Source organism: Vicugna pacos, chromosome 9, assembly GCF_048564905.1.
Source record: "Vicugna pacos chromosome 9, VicPac4, whole genome shotgun sequence".
NCBI lineage: Eukaryota > Metazoa > Chordata > Mammalia > Artiodactyla > Camelidae > Vicugna > Vicugna pacos.
In genome coordinates this window covers 4537660-4548086 of record NC_132995.1, presented here as the reverse complement: position 1 = coordinate 4548086, position 10427 = coordinate 4537660, and the positions used below count along the sequence as shown (strand labels likewise).

Sequence of the window (10427 nt, the reverse complement as noted above, 5' to 3'; positions counted from 1 at the left end):
ACGGTATGTTTTTGCTCAGTGTTTATTTATTCACTTATTAGACTTGAAGATCAATAGATATTCATAAGGGGAAGCCACATCTCTCTCTAAGGTAGACCGTAATGGACATTAGTGTTTTGTCACCATCTTGAACTTGGAACATACATGGTCATAGTGGATGTGCATAAAACAGCTTGAGCTTATTCTCATGCACAGCATCCTGTTGGCAGTAGTCGTGATCAAATGCTGCTTGAGACACATGGAATGCCTTTGGCCCTAGCTCCTGAGTCAGAAGAATCAAAGTGGCTGACCTGACCTAGCCATGTACGCGTGGGAACGTTAAGCAGAAGTGAATACAGTCAGGCAGCGAGTGATAGGTATTGTTCAAGGTGATTTTTCCATGGGTTTCCATGGGTATGTGCCTGTCTTAGTGTTAGTAGCATGGGCAGCTTTTATTCTGAGCAGCGGTAGATTCCAGGAAGGGTGGGATGTACCTGGGGGATTTTTGTGCAGGCTAGAGCATGAGGTGATGGTGAGTGGGAATGGCGAGTCTGGGCAGTCCTGGGACATGGCTGCCTCCTCGGGCATGCATGCTTTCTGTGCAGTGTAAGGTGACCCCTTGCTTTCTGTAAAGCAGTTAGGGTCCTGAGGATGCTGTCTTAGAACTATGGATTCTCCGTGTAGGCATTTGCTTTTGAGGGATTCTGGGATGACTGTGCCCTGTTAGGACTTCCAGACCCAGAAGAGGTAGAGTACGGTGTACCACGTACAGATTCTGGGTGCAGCTGAAATCTGTTACCAGTTAACTTGTTAGTGGATCGCATGAAGTGAAACTCTTAAGGGTCTGTAGGGGACCATTGTGGAGTAAGCTCTACTAGGGGCCTCATCTTACTCCTTTACATTCAGAGTCCAGTCCCAGGACCCTGGCGCTGCCCTTGAGCACATCTGGGTTTCAGGGAGGAAGTGGATTCAGGTCAGCCAGGAGACGTCTCGGGCATTCAGTGTGTACACATTAAGGAGAGTGTAGGCTGGATGCAAGAGGAGCCATCCAAGGTGACCTGTGCCCCATGGCTGTTAGCCCGTGTTTGCAGAGCTAAGGTTTGTGCTGCAGTTTCTGATTCTGGGTGGAGCTGAAACTGCACTAGGGTAGCAACAGGATTGTGGGTGGGCAGTCCAGGGGCCCTTGTAGGGGGAGGAATCACATTGCAGTTGCTGATTCTGGGCTAGGAGGAGACGGAATTTTCCAGGAGACCTGTGGGTACTGGTGCAGGTTTGGCAAGTGGGGATTTGTAATAGAATAGCATTTATTGGGAGGGATTTTGTATTGGACAGTTCGGTTATGCTAGCAGCAGAGATGGGCAGGTGCCTGAGCACAGGCCCCAGTGTTGTCTGGGAGAGGGGCATCTGGCCAGGAGCAAAGCACACCATTTTCAGGACTCAACAACCTCCAGGTAGCAACCCCAAGGACTCTGGTTCAACTGTTAACAGGAGGAGACTAGCCTGACAGCCATGCACAAATGCCGAAACATACCATCCCTGCACCAGAGCCATCAGGGCCTGGTGCTTGTCTTAGCCTCCACCAGAAACAGAAACATACTCATAATCTTTGCCTCTGAGGCTATGCACTAAGAAAGTTTCACCATCATCTGTGTGTAGAATTTCCACCCAGCGTTTTTTACCTGATTCAGAATGAGACACACAACTAGAGAGATCCACACTGAAAGACACTTTGCAAACACTGGTCAAAACTCTCAGTTTCACTGAGGACAAAAGAGTGGCACGTGCTTCAGATTAAAGAAACTAAAGACTCCAGATAACCAAATGCAGTCCTTGTGTAATGACTGGATCCTGGATTTATGAAGGATTTCTTGGGGGAATCTGTATATGGACTGTCTGTTACAGACTCTCCAGTGTTACATTGTTAAGTGTGATAGTTTCATTGTGTTAATTGGAGAATGGCCTAGACTTGGATTACTGAAGATCGGTTGTTGGCAGATTGAGTGTCTGGTGAGGGTCCTCTTCCTGGTTTACAGATAGCTACCTTCATGCTGTACCCACATAGGGCAGGGACAGAGAGCTCTGGTGTGGTCTTAGAAGGACGCCAATCCCAACATGATAGCTCCACCTTCATGACCTCATCTAAATCTGTCACCTCCCCAAAAAAAACCCACTTCCAAATACCTTCACATTGGGTTAGAGTTTCAACCTGTAAACTTGGAGGAACACAACTATTCAGTCAATAGCAATAATTATACACCAACAGTAAGAATGTAATCATGGTGGTGCAGCAGTCCCCCATCTCAGAACCGTGAATGTGATCCACCTGTGCAGTAATCAGCATGACCGCTGATCCATATTCCATGGTGTCTGTAGTAGAAGGCATTCAATTTTTTAAATGTATAAATTGTGAGTGGTCAATAAAGTTGGTCACTCCATGGAATTTATTAATGATCTCCATGGAATAATTTGGGATATGCCAATGAATTGGAAAGATCTGTTTGTAACAAGAAAACACCTCCTTCAAAGATCATGACTGAGAAAATAAATTTCATTGGTGTGTAAGACCAATATGACAACATTTATTCAAACACATTGAAGGAAGGACAGAAAATTTTAATAGAGTGTTTGTGGACCATTTATTATATCTTGTACAGTTATAGATACAGTATCAGAGATACTATGAATCTACATTAAAAGGGTGATAAACCTAAAACTGAAGAAAATGTTTCAACTGGATAAAGTGATATCAGTTGTAGAGAAATTGTTTAAATATTCTTCACTAAGTGTGTTTCTATGTGTATTAGAATTCTATTATTTCTGTAATAGATTTCCAGGAATTTAGCGACTGAGAACAACACCCAAATTGTCTCTTCACAGGTCAGTAGGCCAGAAATACAAAATCGAGGTGTCAGCTGTCCTAGTTTCTAAACTGACTCATGTTGGCAGGATTCATTACCTTTTATGATTCCCATATGTCTGCTTACATCTTGAAAGCAAGCATCAGCAAATTGAATCCCTTCCTGTCTTAAAGTTCTTATTTCTTCCTGTTGTATCTATTTGACTTCTGTTTTTAAGCATGGCAGATGACTGGATTAAGAAGATGTGGTATATATCTACAATGGAATACTACTCAGCCATAAAAAAGAATGAAATAATGCCATTTGTAGCAACATGGACGGACCTAGAGATTATCATACTAAGTGAAGTAAGCCAGGTAGAGAATGAAAAATAACATATGATATCACTTACATGTGGAATCTTTTAAGATGACAGAAATGAACTTATTTACAAGACAGAAACAGACTCAAAAACATAGAAAACAAACTTAATGGTTACCAGGGGGGAAAGGGTGGGGGTGTGGTTGAGGGATAAATTAGGAGTTCAGGATTTGCAGAAACTAAGTACTATATATAAAATAGATAAACCACAAGTTCCTACTGTTTAGCACAGGGAACTATATTCAACATCTTGTAATAACCTATGATGAAAAAGTATATGAAAGGAATATATATTTATGTGTAACTGAATACTATGTTGTGCACCAGAAACTAACACAACATTGTAAATCAACTATACATCAATAAAAAATAAAATAAACTTAAAAAGCAGGGGATGTGGGTGGGTATAGCTCAATGATAGAACACATGCTTTGCATGCATGAGATCCTGGGTTCAGTCCCCAGTACCTCCATTAAATAAATAAATAAATAAATAAATAAATAAATAAATCTAATTAACCCCCCCCTAAAAAGATGTGGCATATGGAAATGTTAGCTCTCTTGATTGTGGTGGTGGTTTCATAGGTGTATACATCTATCAAAATTCATCCAATTTAACAGCTATTTTTAAATTAAAAATAAATAAATACTAATTGTTATCTTAAGCTAAAAAATTCATCAAATTGTACATCTGAAATATGTGTAGTTTACTCTACTGGAGTTATACCACAATAAAGGTGTTATAAATAAATACATACATACATAAATCCTCCCCAAAAAAGATGTGGTATATATAAACAATGGAATATTAGCCATAAAAAAGAATGAATTCTGCGATTTGCAGCAACATGAGTAAACCTAGAGAATATTATGCTGAGTGAGGTAAGTCAGAGAAAGACAAAAACTGTGTGATATCACTTATATGTGAAATCTAAAAAACATTGTAAATGAATATATATGCAAAACAAAAACAGGCTCACAGATATAGAAAACAAACTTCTGATTACCAAAGGGGAGAAGGAAAAGGGGACAAAATAGGGGTATATGATTAAAAGATACAAACTACTATGTATAAAATAGATAAGTGACAAGAATATAGTGTATAGCATAGGGAAATGTAGCCATTATCTTGTAATAACCTAAAATAGAGTTTAATCAGCAAAAGTATTGAATCGCTCTGCTGTACACATGAAACTAATATAATGTCATCAACTATATTTTAATTTTAAAAAGAATGGATGCCGGAGCTAACGATTATTGTGGCAATGATGATAATAAAGGGAGAGGAATTGGAGATGATTTTAATGTAAAATAAGCATTGTGTTCCCTAATTCCCAGTGTTAGATTTGTGGGGTATCAGAAGGTCTCCTCACTCCACCTTGCTAGAGTCACCATTTTTTTCATTGAAGTGTAATCAGTTTACCATGTTGTGTCACTTTCTGGTGTACAGCATCATATGTCAGTCATACATGAACATACACATATTCTTCTTCATACTCTATTTCATTATAGGTTACTACAACATATTGAATATAGTTCCCTATGCTATACAGTATAAACCTGTTGTTTATCTATTTTATATATTAGTAGATTCACCATTTTGTATTGCCCCACTCCCTTCACTGAACTAAAGATATAAAAGGACTCTCCTTCTTCATACCTTTGGGGCATTTACTTTGTACCTGTTACCGTCCTGGGTTACGTTTTCATGTTACACACCTCATAAAACAATCTTTAATTCATGTATCTTTAAAATTTATCAGTGTAGTAGCAGGGGAAAGTTTACATTAAGTCTACAAAGTGGGTTAAAAGATGTGGAAGAAAAGTCTCATGATAAGGAAAATTTTCTTAAAAAAAGAAAAAAAATTTTACTAGAATTAAAGAGAGTCATGTAATGCTTAATACTATAATCACAAATTGAGATTTTTATAGTCTTTGAAAAACTGCCCGTCTAGTAATATTCTTGAATTATATCTGTTGTCTGATAAACACATTGTCATGAAACGAGTGTAAAAATATCTTAGGTGAGGAGGGAGGGTAACGCTCAGGAGTGGAGTGTGTGCTTAACAAGCACGAGGTCCTGGGTTCAATCCCCAGTGCCTCCATTAAAATAAATAAGTAAAAACCTAATTACCTCCCCCCATCAAAAAAAAGGGGGGAAAATCATAGGCAATTTATCTAAACAGTATTTCAGAAGCACCTTTGACTGTTATATTGGGTAAAGTGTCCTAGGTACGCAGCAGGAAAGTAGAGGCAAGAAGTCATTAATATGAGAAAAACTGGTCTTTCCTAAGCAAGGAATCAGGGCATTTAATAATAAATATTGTGTGTTGTATAAGGGTCTTATTCCAGTTTTTGACACTTGACCATGGACAGCTTTTCTTAAAAGTTTTTTTTACTAAAGTACCATTGAGGTACACTATTATATAAGTTACAGGTGCACAACATAGTGATTCATAGTTTTTAAAGGTTATACTCCACTTATAGTTATTATAAAATATTGGCTATATTCACCATGTTGTGCATATGTCCTTGTGGCTTATTTTACACAGACTGGTCTGTACCCGTTAATTCCCTACCCTTATCTGGTCCCTCCCCTGCTCCCCACTGAAACTACTAGTCTGTTTTCTCTATCTGTGAGTCTGTTTCTTTTCTGTTATATTAACTTGTTTCTTTTAATTTTTAGATTCCACATATATGTGCTGCCATGCAGTCAGTATTTGTCTTCTTCTGTTTTATCCTGTAGCATAATACACTCCAGGTCCATTCACGTTGTTGCAAATGACAAAATTTCATTATTTTTATGGATGAGTAGTATTCCTATATATATATAAATAATACTATTTTTATCCATTCATCTGTTGATGGACACTTAGATTGCTTCAATATCTTGGCAATGGTAAACAATGCTGTGTTGAACATTGCGGTGCATATATATTTTTGAATTAGTGTTTTTGTGTATACACACACACACACACACGTACATACACACACACACACATGTATCTCCAGGAGGGAATTGCTGCGTCATATGGTCGTTTTATTTTTAGTTTTTTAAGAAACCCCTGTAACTGCTTTTCACAGTGGCCGCACCAGTTTACATTCCATCAGCAGTGTACAAGAGTTCCCTTATTTCCACGTCCTCACCAACATTTGTTATGACAGCCATTCTGACAGGTGTGAAGGGATATCTCACTGTGGTTTTCATTTGCATTTCTCTTATGATTAATGATGTTGAGAATTTTTTCATGTGCCTGTTGGCCATCTGCAGGTCCTCTTTAGAAAAAAGTGTCTATTCAGGTCTTCTGCCCATTTTTTTAATCAGGCTGTTTCATTTTTTGATGTTGAGTTTTATGAGCTATTTGTATATTTTGGATATTAACTCCTTATCAGTCATATTATTTACAAATACTTTCTCCCATTCAGTAGGTTGTCTTTTTGGTTTTTTGATAGTCTCCTTTGCTGTGGAAAAGCTTTTTAGTTTAATTAGGTCCCATTTGTTTATTTTGGTTTTATTTCCTTTGCTTTAGGAGACAGATCTAAAAAAAATACTGCTACAATTTATGTCAAAGAGTATTCTGCCTATGTTCTCTCCTAGGATTTTAATGGTTTCAGGTCTTACGTTTAGGTCTTTAATCCATTTGAGTTTATTTTGTATATGGTGTTAGAGAATGTTCTAATTTCAGTCTTTTACAGGTAACTGTCCAGTCTTCCCAACACCACTTACTGAAGAGACTGTCTTTTCTCCATTGTATATTCTTGCCTCCTTTGTCATAGATTAATTGACCATATGTGTGTGGGGTTATTTCTGGACTTTCTATCCTGTTCCATTGATCTGTGTGTCTGTTTTTGTGCCATGCCATACTGTAGCTTGTATTATAGCCTGCAGTCAGAGAGCGTGATTCCCCCAGCTCTGTTGTTCTTTCTCAAGATTGTTTTGGCTATTGGGGGTCCTTTGTGTTTCCATACAATTTTAACATTTTTTGTTCCAGTTTTGTGGAAAATGTCATTGGTAATTTGATAGGGATTGCATTGAATCTGCATATTGCCTTTAGTAGTATGGCCATTTTAACAATATTGACTCTTCCAATCCAAGAACATGGTATATCTTTCCATCTGTTTGTGTCATCTTCAATTTCTTTCACCAGTGTCTTATAGTTTTCAGAGTGTAGATCCTTTGCCTCCTTAGGTAGGTTTATTTCTAGGTATTTTATTCTTTTTGATGTGATGGTAAGTGGGATTGTTTCCTTAATTTCTTTTTCTGCTATTTCATTGTTAGTGTGTAGAAATGTAACTGACTTCTGTATATTAATTTTGTATCCTACAACTTTACCGAATTCATTGATGAGCTCACTGGTTGATCAGCTGGTAGCCTTATGGGAGTTCCTTTGTGTTATTTCTTGCTTTTTCCTTAATGTTTTTAATAATCTCTCTTTATGTTTCATGTTTGCCATTTTGATTACTATATGCCTTAGTGTGTTCCTCTTTGGATTAATCCTGCGTGGGACTCTCTGTACTTCCAGGGTTTGGATGTCTGTTTCCTTTTCCAGGTGAGGGAATTTTTCAGCTGTTATCTCTTCAAATGTGTTCTCAGCTTCTTTCTTTCTCTCTTCTCCTTCTGGGACTCCTATAATGTGAGTATCAGTGTGCTCAATATTGTCCCAGCAGTTGCTTGAAATGTCCTCGTTTCTTTTCATTCTCTCTTCTGTTTTCTGTTCAGCATCAGTGATTGTCACTCCTCTGTCTTCCAGCTCGCTGATCCATTCCTCTGTATCAGTTAGTCTGCTGTTCATTCCTTCTAGTGTATTTTTCATTTTTCATTTGTATTCTTCATCTCTGGTTAGTTGTTCTTTATATTCTCTAACTCTTTGTTTAAAACTTTTAGCTTCTCGCTCTGTACATCCATTCTTCTCCCCAGTTCTTTGATCACCTTTACAGTCACTACCCTGAACTCTTTGTCAGGTAAATAGCCTATCTCCACTTCACTTAGTTCTTCTGGGGTTTTGTCTTGTCCCTTCATCTGGAATGTGTCCCTCTGTCACCTCATCCTGCCTAAGTTGCTCTTTGTATTTTTATATACCTGGTAGGTTAATTACACGTCTCAGGCTTGGAGAAGTGGCCTTCTGTAGGAGACGTCCTGTGCATCCCAGCGAGACACTCCCCTTTTGTCACCTGAGGCTATATGCTCCAGGAGTCCCCCCTGTGAGGGCTGCATGGGTCTTTCTGTTGAGGCAAGCTCTGTGAGGACCTGGTAGGCTTGGTTGAGCCCTGGTCAGTTGGTTGCCAGGCCCTGCCTTGTGCAGACGCTGCCAGCCCCTGGTTGGTGGGGCCAGACCACAAGGCAACTTACTGCAGAATCCCAGGGGAGCCCGGGGCTGGTGCTTGCTCAGAAGTAGGTGGAGTCAGGGTTCAGAAGACTCCAGGGCTGTCTCCTGCCCACTGGTGGGTGAGACCAGGTCCTGAGGTAAGTTCTGGCTACTGGTGGGCAGATCTGGTTCCTAGAGTCTGGTGGCAGGGCCTAGGAGTCCCCGAGTTGGTGTCAGATCACTTCTTGGGAGACAGAGCCCAGTTCCTGACACAGTTGGGTACAGGATCTGGAGTGTCCTCAAGCTTGTATTAACATGCTAGTGGGCAGGGCTGGGGCCCAGCTCTTCCCAAGGCAAGGTCTGGCCTCCTGATGAGAAGGCTGTGTCCTTAGGTTCTGGGATTGTGGTTTTCTTGCATCTGGTGTCTGCCCCCTGGTGATTGAGGCTGGCCCACAGGTTAAAGCAGACTTCCCAGAGAGCAGGGCCAGGGCCCAGGGGATTCAGGTGGTGCCTGACTGCTGATGGGTAGAGCTGGGTCCTGGGCCCTCTAGTGGCAGGGCCAGATCCACAGTGGCTGTAGGCCCAGGGAGTCTTGAGGCAGCTGTCTGCTGATGGGTGGAGCTGTGTTCCTGCCCAGTTAGTTGCTTGGCCTGAGGTGTCCCAGCACTGGTGCCCGCAAGCTGCTGGGCCAGGGCAGGGCTGGGTCTTGGGGCTGGGGAGGGAGGGAGGATTCCACAGTGGCTCTTGCCAGCACCAGTGTCCACATGGTAGAAGACACTTCCAGTCATGTCTGCCACCCGTGTCTGGTCCCTAGAGTGAGCTGCAGTTGCTTCCTGCCTCTCCAGGAAACTCTCCAAGATCAGCAGATAGGGCAGACCCAGGCCCCTATTAAATTACTGCTTCTGACCTGGGCCCTGGAATATGTGAGGTTTTGTGTGTGCTATTCAGGAGTAAAGTCTCTGGGGGAGGGTACAGCTCAGAGGTAGAGCGTGTGCTTAGCATGTGCGATATCCTGGGTTCAATCCCCAGGACCTTCATATAAAAAAGTTTTTTAAAGAGTGAAGCTTCTATTTCCCCCAGCCCTCTGGGACTCCTGTAAGCACCACTGGCCTTCAGAAGCCAGATGCTCTGGGACTTGACTGTATTGCAAGACCGCCCCTCTTACCCATCTCATTGTAGTTCCTTTATGTCTTTAGTGGGAGATCTTTTTTGGCAGGTTCTAGGCTTTTTCATCATGGTGGTTCTGCAAACAGTTGTGATTTTGATGTGCTCACAAAAGGGGATGAGCTCAAGCTCTTTGTACTCTGCCATCTTGACCAATCTCAGTTCTGGAGGCTGAAAGTTCAAGATCAGTGTATCAGCATGATCTGGTTCTGGTGAAAGTCCTCTCCCGGGCTGCAGACTGCTGACCCCTCCACAGATCCCTTATGGTGGAGAGAGCCTGACCACGGACAGCTTTAAGCCTCAGCCCTCTCTCACCCTCTCCCCATTGCTGGCACAGCTTATTGAGGTGCCACTGACATACCAGAAAAACCTGCACATAGTTGTTGGACCCTCCCTCTACTCTACAAGTAGGCAAGCTTATAAGCCAAAGAGCTCCTTTGGTGCCTACAGGAAGATCAAACCACCTGCAGGGCCCACCTCCTAAGCGGCATATAAACTAGAACAAGTCTCCTCTCCTTACTCTCTCAGGCCGTTGTGTGCCAACTTGGGGAGCCTGCCCTGCTGTACCCCCAAGTCTCATTATGCATTAAACATTCTCATCCTCTTTCGATGTCTAGCATTATCAGTCATGATATATAAAGCAGATTTGGGGTAGTGGTTGTTGAGCTAAAACAGTAAAACAGCCGGGTATGTTACAAAGTAGGTTTATTCAGAAACAGCTAAGAAGTGCAGTTTGGGACATGCAATCCGTGGCAGAGCAC

The 10427-nt window shown here is 41.3% G+C and overlaps 1 protein-coding gene across 1 annotated transcript in view; it reads left to right on the top strand.

Annotated features, from left to right (window-relative positions):
- LOC102531541 (uncharacterized) overlaps positions 1-10427 on the top strand; it is a 146076-nt gene that overhangs the window by 62500 nt on the left and 73149 nt on the right. The window lies entirely within an intron of this gene.